Raw genomic sequence first — 17,978 nt, forward strand, 5'->3', positions numbered from 1 at the left:
TGACTCTGACTGTCTTTCTGAGTGCGCGCATTTTGGTTTCAGTTTGTTCCGGGTTAGTCGCTCTGGGAGCGAAGTGCGGGTAGCGAACAGACGTGTTCGGGGGCTCGCCACCCGGCAATCCTGGGAGACGTCCCAGGATCAGGGGAGGACCAGGGACGCCTGGTGGACCCCTTGGCAGAGGATTATTGTGTTTTGGTCTCACCGCGTCTCGGGAGGCGCGTTCTGCCATCGGACTCTTTCTTCTATTTCTACGGCACTCGGTCTCGTCGCCGTTTCTGGTTTCTTTTTGTCTTAGTTGTGATAGGTCTTTGCGTCGTCGTTCCCCTATTGGAAATTTTCGAGATGGGGCAAGGTGCCCTTACGCCTCTCTCCCTTACTCTAGATCATTGGAAAGATGTCAAAGCCAGGGCTCACAATCTGTCCATGGAGATCAAAAAAGGAAAATGGCAGACTTTCTGTTCGTCTGAGTGGCCCACATTCGGCGTAGGTTGGCCGCCAGAGGGAACCTTTGACCTTTCTGTCATTTTTGCAGTTAAAAAGATTGTTTTTCAGGAGACCGGAGGACACCCGGACCAGGTTGCCTATGTCGTGGTATGGCAAGACCTCGCCCAGAATCCCCCTCCCTGGGTGCCACCCTCCAGCAAAGTCGCTGTTGTTTCGGGATCAGAAAATACTCAAAGGCCACCTACAAGGAAGCCTTCCGCCCCTCCCCAACCCCCCGTCCTCCCGACACCAGATGACCTATTTTCTCTCTCTGAACCCCCACCTTACCCGGCGGCTCCGCTGCCCCCTCTGGCCCCTCAGGGAAACAGATCGGCACCAGGCCGAGCGCCCGGTGATCCTAGCCCTGAGGGACCGGCTGCGGGGACTAGGAGCCGCCAACCTCGCAGTCCGAGAGACGGCTCCGGTCCTGACTCCACCGTAGCTTTGCCCCTCCGAGCCATAGGGCCCCCAGCTGAGCCAAATGGCTTGGTCCCTTTGCAGTATTGGCCTTTTTCCTCAGCAGATCTTTACAATTGGAAGTCTAACCATCCTTCTTTTTCTGAAAAACCAGCAGGTCTCACGGGACTTCTTGAGTCCCTTATGTTCTCTCACCAGCCCACTTGGGACGATTGCCAACAGCTACTCCAGATCCTCTTCACCACTGAAGAGCGAGAAAGGATTCTTCTGGAGGCCCGCAAGAACGTTCTCGGGGATAACGGGGCCCCTACACAACTCGAGAACCTCATTAATGAGGCTTTCCCCCTCAATCGACCTCAATGGGATTACAACACGGCCGAAGGTAGGGAGCGTCTTCTGGTCTACCGCCGGACTCTAGTGGCAGGTCTCAAAGGGGCAGCCCGGCGCCCCACCAATTTGGCCAAGGTAAGAGAGGTCTTGCAGGGACCGGCAGAACCCCCTTCGGTTTTCTTAGAACGCCTAATGGAGGCCTATAGAAGGTACACTCCGTTTGAACCCTCTTCTGAGGGGCAGCAGGCTGCGGTCACAATGGCCTTCATCGGCCAGTCAGCCCCAGACATTAAAAAAAGGTTACAAAGACTAGAGGGGCTCCAAGACCTTTCCTTACAAGACTTAGTAAAGGAGGCAGAAAAGGTGTACCACAAGAGAGAAACAGAAGAAGAAAGACAGGAAAGAGAAAAAAAAGAGACAGAAGAGAGAGAGAGGCGGCGTGATAAACGCCAAGAAAAAAATTTAACTAGGATTTTGGCCGCAGTGGTAGGTGAAAGAGGGTCTAGAGATAGGCAGACAGGGAACCTGAGCAACCGGGCAAAGAAAACACCTAGGGATGGAAGACCCCCTCTAGACAAAGACCAATGCGCGTACTGTAAAGAGAAGGGTCACTGGGCAAGAGAATGTCCCCGGAAAAAGAACATCAGAGAAGCCAAGGTTCTATCCCTAGATGACTAGGGGAGTCGGGGTTCGGACCCCCTCCCCGAACCTAGGGTAACATTGACAGTGGAGGGGACCCCCATCGAGTTTCTGGTCGATACCGGGGCTGAACATTCGGTGCTGACCCAACCCATGGGGAAGGTAGGGTCCAGGCGGACAGTCGTAGTAGGAGCGACCGGCAGCAAAGTCTACCCCTGGACCACTCAGAGACTTTTAAGGGTCGGACATAGGCAAGTGACCCATTCCTTTTTGGTCATACCTGAGTGCCCTGCTCCTCTGTTGGGCCGGGACATCCTGACCAAACTAAAGGCTCAAATCCAGTTTTCCACAGAGGGCCCACAAGTAACATGGGGAGATCACTCTACCATGTGCCTGGTCCTAAACCTAGAAGAAGAATACCGGCTGTATGAAAAGCCGGCCTCTCCCTCCATCGACCCATCCTGGCTCCAACTTTTTCCCACCGTATGGGCAGAAAAGACAGGTATGGGACTGGCCAATAACGTCCCACCAGTAGTAGTAGAGCTGAAATCAGGTGCCTCACCGGTGGCCGTCCGACAGTATCCAATGACTAAAGAAGCCCGGGAAGGCATCAGACCCCACATCCAAAGGTTCTTAGACCTAGGGGTCTTAGTGCCCTGCCAATCGCCCTGGAACACCCCTCTGCTACCAGTAAAAAAGCCAGGGACCAATGACTATCGGCCAGTCCAAGACTTGAGAGAAATTAACAAAAGGGTGCAAGACATTCATCCCACGGTCCCAAATCCATACAGCCTCCTGAGTTCCCTTCCGCCTAGTCACACTTGGTACTCAGTCCTGGATCTCAAGGATGCCTTTTTTTGCCTCAGACTACACCCCAACAGCCAGCCACTGTTCGCGTTCGAGTGGAGAGACCCAGAAAAAGGTAACACAGGTCAGCTGACCTGGACACGGCTGCCACAGGGGTTCAAAAATTCTCCCACTCTCTTCGACGAGGCCCTCCACCGAGATTTAGCTCCTTTTAGGGCTCTCAACCCCCAGGTCATATTACTCCAATATGTGGACGACCTCCTAGTGGCAGCTCCCACATATGAAGGCTGCAAAAGAGGGACACAAAAGCTCTTGCAGGAACTGAGTAAGTTGGGGTACCGGGTATCAGCTAAAAAGGCCCAGTTATGCCAGAAAGAGGTCACCTATTTGGGGTACCTGCTCAAAGGGGGAAAAAGATGGCTGACCCCGGCCCGGAAAGCTACAGTTATGAAGATCCCTACTCCCACAACCCCCAGGCAGGTCCGCGAATTTCTGGGTACTGCCGGATTCTGCAGGCTCTGGATTCCTGGGTTTGCTTCCCTGGCTGCACCCTTGTACCCCCTGACAAGGGAAAACATTCCTTTTACCTGGACCGAGGAGCATCAAAAGGCTTTTGACCACATAAAAAAAGCCTTGCTGTCTGCCCCCGCCTTGGCTCTCCCAGACCTCACCAAATCATTTACTCTGTACGTAGATGAAAGAGCCGGTGTAGCCCGAGGAGTGCTTACTCAGACCCTAGGACCATGGCGACGGCCAGTAGCTTATCTATCAAAAAAACTGGATCCAGTGGCCAGTGGGTGGCCAACCTGCCTAAAAGCGGTTGCTGCAGTGGCACTCCTCCTCAAAGACGCTGATAAGTTAACCTTGGGGCAAAATGTGACTGTGATTGCTTCCCACAGCCTCGAAAGTATCGTGCGGCAGCCCCCCAATCGGTGGATGACCAATGCCAGAATGACTCATTACCAGAGTTTGCTGCTAAACGAAAGAATATCTTTCGCGCCCCCTGCTGTCCTGAACCCAGCTACCCTACTACCAGTCGAGTCAGAATCCACCCCAGTACACCAATGCTCAGAAATCCTTGCTGAAGAAGCTGGGACTCGACGGGACCTGAAGGACCAGCCATTGCCCGGAGTGCCTGCCTGGTATACAGACGGTAGCAGCTTCATTGCGGAAGGTAAGAAGAAAGCAGGGGCCGCCATCGTAGATGGCAAACGGACGGTATGGGCAAGCAGCCTGCCAGAAGGGACATCAGCCCAGAAGGCCGAGCTAATAGCCTTGACGCAGGCATTACGCCTAGCCGAAGGAAAAAACATCAACATCTACACGGACAGCAGGTATGCTTTTGCCACTGCTCACATTCATGGGGCAATATATAAACAGAGGGGACTGCTCACTTCTGCTGGAAAAGACATTAAAAATAAACAAGAAATTCTGGCTCTGCTAGAGGCCATTTACCTCCCTAAGCAGGTCGCCATTATCCACTGCCCAGGCCACCAGAGAGGAAATAACCCTGTGGCGGCCGGGAACCGGAGGGCCGACGAGGCTGCAAAACAAGCCGCCCTGTCGGTCAAGGTGCTAACAAAAACTACAAAGCTTCAAGAGCCAATCGAGCCTGCTCAAGCTAGGACCAAGCCAAGAGAGCTCACTCCTGACCAGGGAAAAGAATTCATTCAGCGGTTACATCAGCTAACACACTTAGGACCAGAAAAGCTCCTTCAACTGGCAAGCCGCACCAGCCTCTCCATCCCGAACCTCCGGTCCACTGTTCAAGAAGTCGCCAATCGGTGTCCAGCTTGCGCCATGACTAATGCGGCTACCACCTACCGAGAGACCGGAAAAAGACAACGGGGAGATCGACCCGGCGTATACTGGGAAGTAGACTTTACAGAGGTAAAGCCTGGCCGGTATAGAAACAAGTATCTGCTAGTATTTGTAGATACTTTCTCTGGATGGGTAGAAGCTTTTCCTACCAAAACGGAAACGGCCCTGACTGTATGTAAAAAGATACTAGAAGAAATCCTGCCCCGTTTCGGGATCCCTAAGGTGATCGGGTCAGATAATGGCCCAGCCTTTGTTGCTCAGGTAAGCCAGGGACTAGCCACACAACTGGGGATAAATTGGAAATTACATTGTGCGTATAGGCCCCAGAGCTCAGGTCAAGTAGAGAGAATGAATAGAACCATCAAAGAGACCTTAACTAAATTGGCCTTAGAGACCGGTGGAAAAGACTGGGTGGCCCTCCTTCCCTTAGCGCTGTTCAGAGCCAGGAATACCCCTGGCCAGTTCGGTCTAACTCCCTATGAAATCCTCTACGGGGGACCCCCCCCCATACTTGAGTTGGGAGAAACACTGGGTCCCGATGATAATTTTCTCCCTGTCTTATTTACCCACTTAAAGGCTCTAGAAGTTGTGAAGACCCAGATTTGGGACCAGATCAAAGAGACATATCAGCCCGGTACCATAGCTGTCCCCCACCCGTTCCAGGTCGGAGACCGAGTGCTGGTCAGACGCCATCGACCCAGCAACCTTGAGCCTCGGTGGAAAGGCCCGTATCTGGTATTGCTGACCACCCCGACCGCAGTAAAAGTTGATGGCATCGCTGCCTGGGTCCATGCTTCCCATCTCAAGCCTGCACCACCCCCGGCACCAAACGAGACCTGGGAGCTGGAAAGGACTGATCATCCTCTTAAGCTGCGTATTCGGCGGCGGAAAAATGAGTCCACCGGGTAAGAACCCCCACCGGCCTGTGATCCTCACCTGGAAGGTACTGTCCCAAACTGGAGAAGTTGTCTGGACCAAACAGGCTACCCAGCCGCCTTGGACTTGGTGGCCCGATCTTAAACCTGATGTATGTGCCCTGGCGGCGGGTATTGAGACCTGGGATATCCCGGGATACATAGCATCGGGCTAGGCCCAGATCAGACCCCCTGATTCAGACTACACAAAAGCTTATAATCAGATCACCTGGGGGGTCCCAGGGTGCAGCTATCCCCGAGCTAGAAACAGGCTTGCCGCTTCCCCCTTCTACGTGTGCCCCCGGGATGGCCGGACCCTTTCAGAAGCTAGAAGGTGCGGAGGGCTGGAATCCCTATATTGCAAAGAATGGGGTTGTGAAACCACGGGGACAGTCTACTGGGGACCTAGTTCCTCATGGGACCTCATAACTGTAGAACGTAACGATAGCAGTAAAAACTGTGACAACACCGGCTGGTGTAACCCCCTTAAAATAAAATTCACAGAGAAAGGAAAAAATTCCAGAGATTGGGCACAAGGAAGAACCTGGGGACTAAGGTTCTATTTGACGGGAAACGATCCAGGTGTACTGTTCACCATTCGCCTAGATATCACCAATATGCCAACTGTGGCAGTGGGCCCCGACCCCGTCCTTGCAGAACAGGGACCTCCTAGCAACAAGCTGTACCCAATGACTAGCAGGCAACCCCCCGCGGCACAAAGGAGCACTGCTACACAGAGCCTCCTATCACCAGGCACTCTACCCCCCACCACGGGTGACAGGCTCTTTGGTCTTGTACAGGGGGCCTTCCTAGCTCTAAATGCCACCAACCCGAACGCCACAGAGCATTGCTGGCTCTGTCTGGCCATAAGCCCCCCCTACTATGAAGGAATAGCCTTTTTGGGAGAGGCCAATTATACCAGCGCCGAGAGTTGCCGTTGGGGGACCCAGGGAAAGCTTACTCTCACAGAGGTCACAGGACAAGGGTTATGTATAGGAACAATACCTTCTACCCATCAACATCTTTGCAACCAGACCCTATCCATCAATTCCTCCGGGGACCATCAGTACCTTCTCCCCTCCAACCATAGCTGGTGGGCTTGCAGCACCGGTCTCACCCCTTGCGTTTCCCTCTCAGTTTTTAATCAGTCTAAGGATTTCTGTGTCCAGGTTCAGCTGATTCCTCGCATCTATTACCATCCTGAAGAAACTTTGTTGCAGGCCTATGACAACCCTCATCCCAGGTTTAAGAGAGAACCTCTCACACTTACCCTAGCTGTCCTACTGGGAATTGTGGCAGGTATAGGTACCGGCTCGGCTGCTCTGATTAAAGGACCTATAGACCTCCAGCGGGGCCTAACCGAGCTCCAGACTGCCATGGACACTGACCTCCGGGCCCTCCAGGATTCAGTCAGCAAGTTAGAGGACTCATTGACTTCTCTATCTGAGGTAGTACTCCAAAATAGGCGAGGCCTTGACTTACTGTTTTTAAGAGAGGGAGGCCTCTGCGCGGCCCTCAGAGAGGAGTGCTGTTTTTATGTAGACCATTCAGGTGTGATACGAGACACCATGGCCAAACTCAAACAAAGACTAGATAAAAGACAGTTAGAGCGCCAAAAAGATCAAAACTGGTTTGAAGGTTGGTTCAATAGCTCCCCTTGGTTCACTACCCTACTATCAACCATCGCCGGGCCCCTAGTACTCCTTCTTCTGTTGCTCATTCTGGGGCCCTGTGTCATCAACAGGTTAGTCCAATTCATCAATGATAGAATAAGTACAATTAAAGTCCTGGTTCTTAGACAAAAATATCAGACTATAGATAATGAAAATAACTTTTAACTCCGCTCTAAGATTAGAGCTATCCACAAAAGAAATGGGGGAATGAAGAAAGAACTTTTTAAGCTAGCCGTAGTAACGCCATTTTGCAAGGCACAAAACATTACCCTGGTTAAAAGTCCCTAGCATAGGAAAAGTACAGCCTGAGGTTGAGACCAGATAACGAACAGGATATCTGTGGTTATGCACCTGGGCCCCGGCCCGAGGCAAAGGGCGGATAATTCCCAGAAATAGACAAGTCAGTTAAAGTTTCAAGAGTGCCCCTCAGCTGTTTCAAGGACTCCCAACAGTTTCCAGGGTGCCCCTCAGCTGTTTCAAGGACTCCCAACAGTTTCCAGGGTGCCCCTCAGCTGTTTCAAGGACTCCCAACAGTTTCCAGGGTGCCCCTCAGCTGTTTCAAGGACTCCCACCAGTTTCCAGGGTGCCCCTCAGCTGTTTCAAGGACTCCCACATAACCGAAGCTCACCCCAGGCCTTATTTGAACTGACCAATTAAACTCGCTTCTCGCTTCTGTACCCGCGCTTATTTGAACTGACCAATTAAACTCGCTTCTCGCTTCTGTACCCGCGCTTTTTGCTATAAAAAGGACCCAGGAGCTTCACTCGGCGCGCCAGTCTTCCAAAAGACTGTGTCGCCCGGGTACCCGTGTGTTCAAATAAACCTCTTGCTGTTTGCATCCGTCTTCGTGGTCTCGCTGTTCCTTGGGAGGGTCTCCCTGAACTGACTGACTACCCACTTTGGGAGTCTTTCAGGCAGAAGTCAATGAAATAAAAAGCAGAAATACAATCAAGTACACTAGATGTAATCATTGTACATATTGACAGAAATAATTCACTTACACTTCATTTCTGGACCAAGAAATTTCTAAATTACTTCATGCATTTTAATATTAAATGAATCCTCAAGTCATTAAATTATCATTGGTAATTTGACTCCAGTATATCTCTGTTTCTCAACACACTACTTATTTACCCATATGGGTCAAAAAAGTTAGTGACCGTCTAACATAAAGATGAGATTGTATATCTTGCCTTCCATGGGAAAAAAATAATCTGAGGTTTCGACTTCTGATCAAGATGGTGGAATAAACAGTCCCCAGCATCACTCTCTCTCACAAACCAATTTACAACAATTAAAAAGCAACGACAGCCAAGCTGGGGCTTCTAGATCTCAAAGGAAGAGAAGGAGAGATCTATGGAGTGCATGAAGGTGGGAGAAGCCACGATGAGAGAATGAAAGGATGGCTCTGACCATTTCAAGCCCTTGCCGCTTCAAGGTTGGCTCTAGTGAGCACACAGAGCAAGAGCTGACAAAAGACACTGCTGTGCCCTTTGTATGAAGTTGCTTGGAGGCTACAGGGGAGAAGAGGACCTTAGTGGCCCCCAGGGAAGCAAGACCACTAACAGGGTCCCTGTGGGCCCACATAGGAGTGAGGGGCCATAGACAACTGACAAAAGGAGCCACTCAGAAGCCGGTGAGTCATTGCAAGGGACTGGTGCATGGCCGATCCCATGGGAAGTGTTTGGAGAGGGGGGTGGGTGAGAAGGGCCCACCATGGGAACACAGGGACACACTATGGACAGCTGATCAGCCCTTCCATCAGCACATGATCACTCAGTGGAGACTGGTCATGGATATAGAACTTCAGGGGGTACAGTTTGCTGAAAAAACTCAGGCTCAGGCCAGAGTTTCCACACAACCCAGGTGTACAGACCTCAGAAGACCCAGAAGTGCTTACAAGATCAACCATTAAAACCTGAACTGCACAAAAAGCCTTCCCCAGAGAATCAGCAACAAAGCAGCAATTTAGCTCAACCACAGGGCTCAAGTACATGTCCCCACAGGAAGTTCCCCCATTTTAGAAGTAAGCAAAGGACAGCACATTAGTCCCAGTGCATAGTTTAAGTGGTAGGGGTAGCTAACAATCCTACACAGAACTAAAAGAAAACACATAAAACCCACAGATCAGAGACAAATTTCTGATATTAACCAGTATATGTCTAACACCACCACCAAAGAACACCTATAAAACCTAGAAGGACCAGAAGCCCCCAGCCTCCCAAGCTGAAGCGGTGGGGAGCTGCGGGTCTCAGCCACGATCCCCAAAAGTCCACACCCATCCACGACTGAGCTGCCAGCAGAAGCTCCCTGGGCTCCCCTGCTGGAATGAGGGCTGTGCCACAGGCTTCAACCACACCCCGTTCCTTCCTTCCTTCCTTCACCTCCCACCCTATACCTCTCCACTTTCCCCTCTCCCCCTCCCCCACAACTGCTCCACAACATCTTAGGATGTAAAATAAGAATCATTTAAAAAATCATTTGCATTTCTTTCAAAAAAAAGAAAAGAAAAAGAAAAAGAAACCTGAGACACAGCTCTTCACTGCAAATTTCATATTTTTTAAAAATATGTGATTTGAGGCAAAAAATTAAAATGTCAGAAGATACTGAAGACTTGCATAACATTTACTTCAACATAAGAAAAATATACTAAGCACTTACAATCTAAAGTTTTAAGACTCAGGTGATGCTGCCTACACAACTCTAGTCCCTCTGCAAAGAATGCACTCCTACTCCTCACGTCTTTGTTTGAACTCCTGCTCATCTTTAATATCCACTCAAATCTAATATCTTACACGATGTTTTCTGAAGTATACAAAAATCATCCTGAATTCTCAACACAAAAAGGATCTTTCATTAACCATGTCCCAGTTACCGTCCTTGCCTTTAAAGTATCATTCCCTCATTCCATGTTTCTCTACCAACCAATATGTGGTCTCAATGGGAAGTTCTTAGTCCCTCACCCCCCTAACCTAAATCATTTGTCCAGAGGTGGGCATGTGATCCAATGAGGGCTTCCCAAGGAATTTTTAACTGGAGCTAATCATTTTATAAGATCTTGCCAGAATTAAAACATTATAATTAATTACACAAAAAGTAATGCAATTTTTAATGGAGGGATGCTTTATAAATCATGAAATAGGACTAACAAAGGAGTCTGTAAAGTGAGTTTTGGCTTGTGTTTCTCTGTAACAAAAAAGACTTTCATTCATATAAGGATGTAGGCTAGGTGGGTGGAAATACTGGATGATTGCTTAGAAAGAGTTAGTGATTTAAAAAAAAAATTTTTTTTTATTTTAACCTATCAATCTTGAAGGAGCCCCAAAAGAAAATGGCTAAATAGATTTATTTTATTGTATCCTAAGGTTCCAACTCTGGATGATATCATTCCTTGTTGTGTGACATTGAGCAAACCATTTCACCTCGCAAGTTTGTTTTCTCATCTGTAAAAGAAACTAATAACTCTACAGAGTGGTTGTAAATATCAAATGAGATAATGTGTGTAAAATAGTACACATGCTTCTAGCATTTTTGACAATTACATGGAGCATAGTCTCATAAGTTAGCTAGTACCTTACTAAGTCAATTTGCAAGAGAGTGTTGAGAAAGATTTTTTTTTGAAGTAGAAGTAAATAGTGATATAGTGAGCTGTGGTAATCAGCGTAGGCTGTGCTGGATATATACTGGTTTCAACATAAATAGCAGCGACATGTCTTTCTGGAGTGCAATTACCTCTTCAAAGGAGAGTAAGCATTTTCATTACGTGATTTAGTTTCCTTTCCTTTTTCCTTTCTGTCTTTTTGGCCCTGCCAAGTACCTACACCAAACTTAAACACAAAACATACTGATTTTTCAGAGTAGTGCTGTTCTTACAGTATCACCTAAGTCTCCTGCACTGACCTCTTATGCGGTGCTCTCTCCTTTCTTTTTGACTACCTTTGGTGGTATCACAATCCAATCCATCATGTAAGTCACAGAGGAAAGTGTGGCTCTTCCCTAATCACCTACAGCCTTGAGATAAAGATAATCCATAGTCAAGATCAGGAATTTCACTGCCTTTACTGCTAATTCTAGCACATACTATGTATTTGTTGTAAGAGGATGTAGCAAAGAGCTAGATGTTAGTAACTAAGAATACTTGAATAATGCATTATGCAGGAGAATTCACTTTACCTAACTAATGAACACACTCTCTATCTACAAACAAGAGTTCAAAATTATCCACTTTCCTTTGCTACAAGGCAACAAGATATATGTAAAGGATGCAACTGGAGAAGGTAAAACTGATGTTGGACAATAAACTCTGGTATCCAGTCTGCAAAACTGTCAGGAAATATGATAGCTCTGAATCTTCAACTGTCAAAGAAACATTTGCAAAATCATGATTTTAAGCCTAAGTGCTTCAAATTGTGCTGTTATGATTTTGTTATATCATGAGCTTGGTTCTTCTAGCCTACAAAGGGTAAAAATAATTATATTTCTCTAAGAAGCACAAAACAGAGTATGGTGTTAATTATGAAAAATAATATTTAAGAGCCTGTAGGGGAAGAACAAAACTTATTGGCCAGTTTGTATTGTGTGGGTATATGCTCTTATAAAGGATTTCTAAGTAAATTACAAATTTTTTATTTAGTTTCATAAAGCCAACTTTAAGTAGTTCATGTGTGTATAAAATAGAGGTAAATTTTCAGCAAATTAAGATTAAGATTGGGCATAAAGAATAAAAGTCCTAAATAAATAGCAGGTAGTTTACAAAAATATGTTAATAGTATTGTCCACTGTTTCATATTATTTAGGTTTAGGCTCTTCTAATTATGTGAACTATATATATTTATTATTTTTAATACAAACGGTTACAACCTACTTACAACGGTTTGATCACGATGGCTCCACTTACTATTTTTTGACTTTACGATGATGTGAAAACAATACACATTCTTCCCCAAATTTTAACTTTTTATTTCTATGATTCTCAGTTCTTGATCCATAACTCTTTTATAATTTGCCTGTTTTGGTTTTTGCATTCGTCCAACCTGCCTCAAATGACTTTTTGCAATGAAATTAAATATAAGCATATATAACCAAAGCCATCATTCACGAATATGATGCTCAAACTATAAAATTCATAACATTTCTTTTGTTATAAAGATTCTAAGCTTCATTTATGAAACTCTCTTTTTGCAAAAGATCAAAATTAAATTTATGAGCTCTAGATTAGATAATAATTATATTAAACTAAAAAGCAAACAAAAAAATTCATTTTCATAAAATTTCATAAATCAGAATGTAAGTCCAATACAAAACAACTATTCATATTCATGGATAATAACTGTTGAATTCTATTAATCTTAACTTAGTCTGTTCCTCAATTTATTTATTTGAGTGCAATCATCACAAAGTCCGTGCATAATTTATTTTTTGTTATTGTTGTTACATTTATCCAAGGGAATGCAAGGGGTAGATTTGTAAGATTCTGCTTATGTATAAAAATATATTCAAAACACCTTTTAGTTCCTTATAAATTTTAGTTTCACAAAGTGGGTAGTTAGGCTGAAATCAACCAGGTTGATGTAGAGGTTTGTGTGGAGAGAAAGAATGAAGTTGAGGTGGAGAGGAATGCTGTGAGACAGATAATATGTCTTTGCTAAATAGGATAGAATAACTAGGAGATCAGTAGATTATTATGACAAGAAAGAAGGGGATAAGGGTGACAGAGGATGATCCACAAATAATCAAAGGGCACACAAATGCAAGAGGAAATTATAAATTGGGAAGACACTGCTTGATTGAGCTGCGGGATAAGAAAACAGGAAGAAGCCAAGACTCTATTTGGTTAGAGAGACAAGGAGTCTTTCAAAATGAGATTGAAGATAATGGAGAGCTTAGTGAGCTCAAATTAGGACTTCATTCTATTTTTTTCCCTTAATACTATTTAATAATTTTCACTTGACAGAATAAAAATGAGAATTATGGCATAGAAAAAAATCATAGATGGAATTTCAATTTTCCTATTTTTACATAATTATGTCTTCATGATGTTTTTATATAGAAATCCATAAATAAATGAGCTGATGTGTTGCTTTGCCTCCCACGGATTTGTCACTCCTTTTTCCCTGGGTGACAGAGCTGCCAAAGATTACTCAAAGCCCATCTCTTCTGAGCAGTAAGAAGCACCAAAAAGGGTTAATCTCCTGGAATCCTCAAGAGCAAGGCATTCCTTCCATTTGGGAAATTAACCATGAATTGGGGTTCTCTTCCTGCATTTATTCTCCAGACCAGGAAGTTACAGCAAGAGAACATAGGTGGAGTTTTTGTTAAGTATAGTTTAACAAGTTTAACAGTAGAACCTGGTAACATACAGTAAAACAAGCAAGGTGACATTCCATAATGCAATTTTCAAGAAGTTAAGTTGATCCACCAGCAAAAGTTTGATTTTAGCAAACATTCTCTTCTTACAGCAATTTCCCAGGATCTTTACATATCAATCAGTAACCTGTCTGTCTTTGAGCCAGCAACCTTGCTGTGTTACAAATCTTTATCTTACAAAAGAGACTATAGCCAGGGGAAAATTTCTTGTCCTTTGCAAGGTTAGCATTTGAAACCACAAGGCTTTGGAAAACCAGGCCCAGTGAAATACATTTGCTTTATGTATACTCCACACTGGTGTGAAAGTAAACACACTGCTTTTGAAAACAGCAGTTAATTAATTTATAGGACATTTGCTTCTAAAGGAATTCACAGCATTTCCACCTTCTCTGCCAGAAAAAATGGTTTGGCTTATCAAAAAGTGGACGTCTGCCATTTTTTGAAAGTAGCTGGTAGAAAGATCTAATTACTCGAATGCTGCCATTGCCTTTTATGTGGCAACTGTACCTCTCGTCTTTGTCTTCTTACTTCCTCTTTCATAACTTTAAAGAAAACAAAAAATCGTACTGCAAAACGTTCCTACTAGATTTTAAAACTTACAGATATTCCCCTTATAAACAACAAACATAACCACTATCAGTCCTTATGTTAAGCAGTATACTGGAAATTCTACCTATCAAAATAAGGTAAGAAAAAATAAGTAGAAAGTTAGGTTAAAGGATTAAATTAATGGATATCATATTTAGCTAAAAGATAGTAACAAAATTATAATTGTTTTCAGACAAAATGTTGAAATTCAAAAACCTTAAATGAATCTAATACAATTATTAAAATTAATGACAATTCAGAGCAGTAATGAATCTAAGAAAAATTTTTTAAATCTATATTTCAACAACTGGCAACCCTAAAATAGAATTTTAAAAATGTAACCTTTCTGATATCAACAAAACAAAGAGAAAGAAAAAACAAGTTATTATGAGGATTAAATATCATAAATATGACAATTCTCTCCTCACTGATATGCAAATTCCTGAAATTCTAAGCAAAATTCAAATATTTTTAACGGAACTTGAAAGAGAGATTTTTTAAAAAGGTATATGGAAATAAGAAGCATAAGATGCAGTGACTTACAGAATTGAAAATCAAGATTATTGTTATGTTTTGTTGATAAATGCAATGTGGTATTTCACACAGATTAAAAAAATAGATTAATGGAACAAAATAGAGAGCTCAAAGATAACCACATATATGTATAAAAACTTGACTTAAAGCAGAGTGGTCATTGTAAATCAATGGGAAAAAGATTGTTTACCTTTAAATAATACTTGTCCATATAGCATAAAACAAAAACAAAACAAAAAACACACACATAGTTTTCTACTTCATACCCCAACAAAAATCAATTCTGGTGGATTATTGCCCCACATACAAAAAGCAATATTTTAAAACTTTAGAAGGAAATGTTTCTCTCAGATTAGGACAAAATGTTTCTAGACAAACACATTAAGTCATAAAGGAAAAGATTAATTCCACTATATTAAAATGAAGTACAAGGGTACTTCAAAAAGCTCACGGAAAAATGAAATTAAAAGATAATGTAACTCTTTCCATTAATTTTTTGAAGACTCTTCGTACCTCTGGTTATCAAGAGACACTATTTAAAAACTGAGAAATCTAACCACAGACAAAGAGAGACATTGCAAGAAATTCAACAAAATAATTGAATTTATGTAAGTAGTATCACAAATCAAGAAGAAAAAAAAAAAAAGACCCCAATGAAAAATATCAAGTACTATAAACATGTGAGTCATAGAAAAAATCTCAGTGTCCAAAAAACCTTTAAAAATAATTTATCTCATCAGGGATATTGGCCTGCAGTTTTGTTTTGTGTGTGTGTCATTGCCTGGCTTTTGTATGAGGGTAATTCTGGCCTCATAGTATGAGTTTGGAAAAATTCTAATGAACATAGCTGCAAAAATCCTTAATAAAATACTAGCAAACTAAATCCAACAGTGCATCAAAAAGATGTACCATAATCGTGCGGATTTATCCCAGAGATGTAAGAATGGCTCAATATATGCAAATCAATAAAAATGATATACCACATCAATAGAGTAAATGGGGAAAAAATGACCATCTCAATAGATGCAGAAAACACATTCAGTTGGATTCAACATCCTCTCATGATAAAAAGCAGATTAAGTATAGAAGGAAATTATCTCAACACTATAAAGGTCATGTGTGACATACCCACAGCTAACATCACACTGAATGGGAAAAATCTAAAACAAGGCAAGGATGCCACTCTCAGTACTTTTATTCAACACAGTAGTGGAAGTTCTAGCCAGAGCACTTAGGCAAGAGAAAGAAATGAAGGTCATCTTAATTGGACAGGAGGAAGTCAAATTGTCCTGGGTTGCAGATGACATAATTTTATATAGAGAGAAACTTTTAAAAAAAAACTCTATTTTAAAAAAACTCCTGGACATAAGCAAATTAAGTAAAGTTGTAAAATACAAAATCAACATACAAAAATTAGTAGCATTTCTATACACCAACAGCAAACTAGCAGAAAAAGAAATCAAGAAAGCAACCCCATTTACAAAAAACACAAAATGCTTAGGGATGAATTTAACCAAAGAGGTGAAAGATCTCTACAGTGAAAAGTATAAAACACTGATTAAAGAAATTAAAGATGACCAGAAAGATGGAAAGACATCCTATGAACATTGAATGGAAAAATCAGTATTATCAATATTGACCAATAGATTCAATGCATTCCCCATCAAATAACCAATGAAATACTTCAGAGAAATAGAAACAACAATCCAAAAACTTATTTGGAAACACAAAAACCTCAAACAGCCAAAACAATTCTGAGAAAAGATAATACAGTGGGAGGAATCAGCCACCTTGACTTCAAAATATAGAACAAAACTGTAGTAATCAAAACAGCATGGTACTTGCACAAAAACAGACACACACACCAATGGAACAGAATATGGAATACAGAAATAAATCCATGTACCTAAAACCAACTGTTTTTGGACAAAGGAACTGAGAACATATATTGGGGAAAAGACTGTCTTTAAAAAGTGCTTGGAAAACTGGAGAGTCGTGCTCAGAAGAATAAATCTAGAATCCTATCTCTCAGCATATACAAAAAACAACTCAAAATGGATTAAAGACTTCAACTTAATACTGGAAACTATAAGACTATTAGAAGAAAACACAGGGGAAATGGTTCAGGATGTAGGACTGAGCAAATTTCTACGAATAACTTCTCAAAAGCACGAACAACAAAAGTAAAAATAAATGGGATTATATCCAACTGAAAAGCTTCTGCTCAGCAAAGGAAACAATCAACAGCATGAAGAGACAACCTGCAAAAAGGGAGAAAATATCTGTAAACTAGTCATTCGACGGGGCATAAATATCCAGAATATACAAAAAACTCAATAGTAAAAAAAAAATAATAATAATTCAATTTAAAAATGGGCAAATGAGCTTTATATACATTTCTCAAAAGAAGAAATACAAATGGCCAGCAGGCATATTTAAAAATAATAAATATCACTAATCATCAGAGAAATGCAAACAAAACCACAATGACATATCATCTGACCCCACTTAGAATGGCTATTATAAAAAAGACAGAAAAAAACAAATTCTTGTGAGGATGCAGAGAAAGAGGGACTCATGCATTGTTGCAGGAAATGTAAATTAGTACAGTCATTATGGGAAACAGTATGGGGGTTTCTCAAAAAAACTGTAAGTAGAACTGCCTCATAATCCAGCAATCCCACTACTTGATATATATCCAAAAGAAAGGAAATAAACATGTTGAAGAGATATTTGTACTCCCACATTTATTGTGGCCATATTCACAATAGCCAGATTCAGAAACAACTTGTAAGTGTCCATCAACAGATAATTGGATAAAGAAAATTGTATAGTTTATATCACAATGCAATACTACTCAGCCATAAAACAGAATGAAATTCAACCATTTGCAGCAACATGGATGATCTTGGAGAAACTTACGTTAAGTGAAATAAGCCAGGCACAGAAAAAGAAATAGCTCATATCCTCACTCATATGTGTAAATTAAGTGTTGATCTTATACAAGTAGAGAGTAGAATGGTGATTAGTAGAGACTGGTAAATGTAGTGGACGGGGGATAAGGACAGCATAGTCAATGGATACAAAATTATAGCTAGATAGGAAAGAGAGTAATATTTAGTATTCTATAGTACTGTAGGGACACTAGAGTTAACAATTTATCGTATAATTTCAACTAAGTAATAGGATTTTGAATGTTCCCAACACAAAGAAATGACATATGATTAAGGTGATAGATACCTTAATTACCCAGATGTGATCATTACACACTGTTCAAATATACCCATATATCACATTGTACTCCACATATATACATAATTATCTCAGTCAATTAAGAAAAAATAAACTTAAAAAAGTTAAAGACAGAAGTATAAGCTACCCATAACTTGGAGGAAAAATAATGGGA

The sequence above is a fragment of the Cynocephalus volans genome, chromosome 12, assembly GCF_027409185.1.
Source record: "Cynocephalus volans isolate mCynVol1 chromosome 12, mCynVol1.pri, whole genome shotgun sequence".
NCBI lineage: Eukaryota > Metazoa > Chordata > Mammalia > Dermoptera > Cynocephalidae > Cynocephalus > Cynocephalus volans.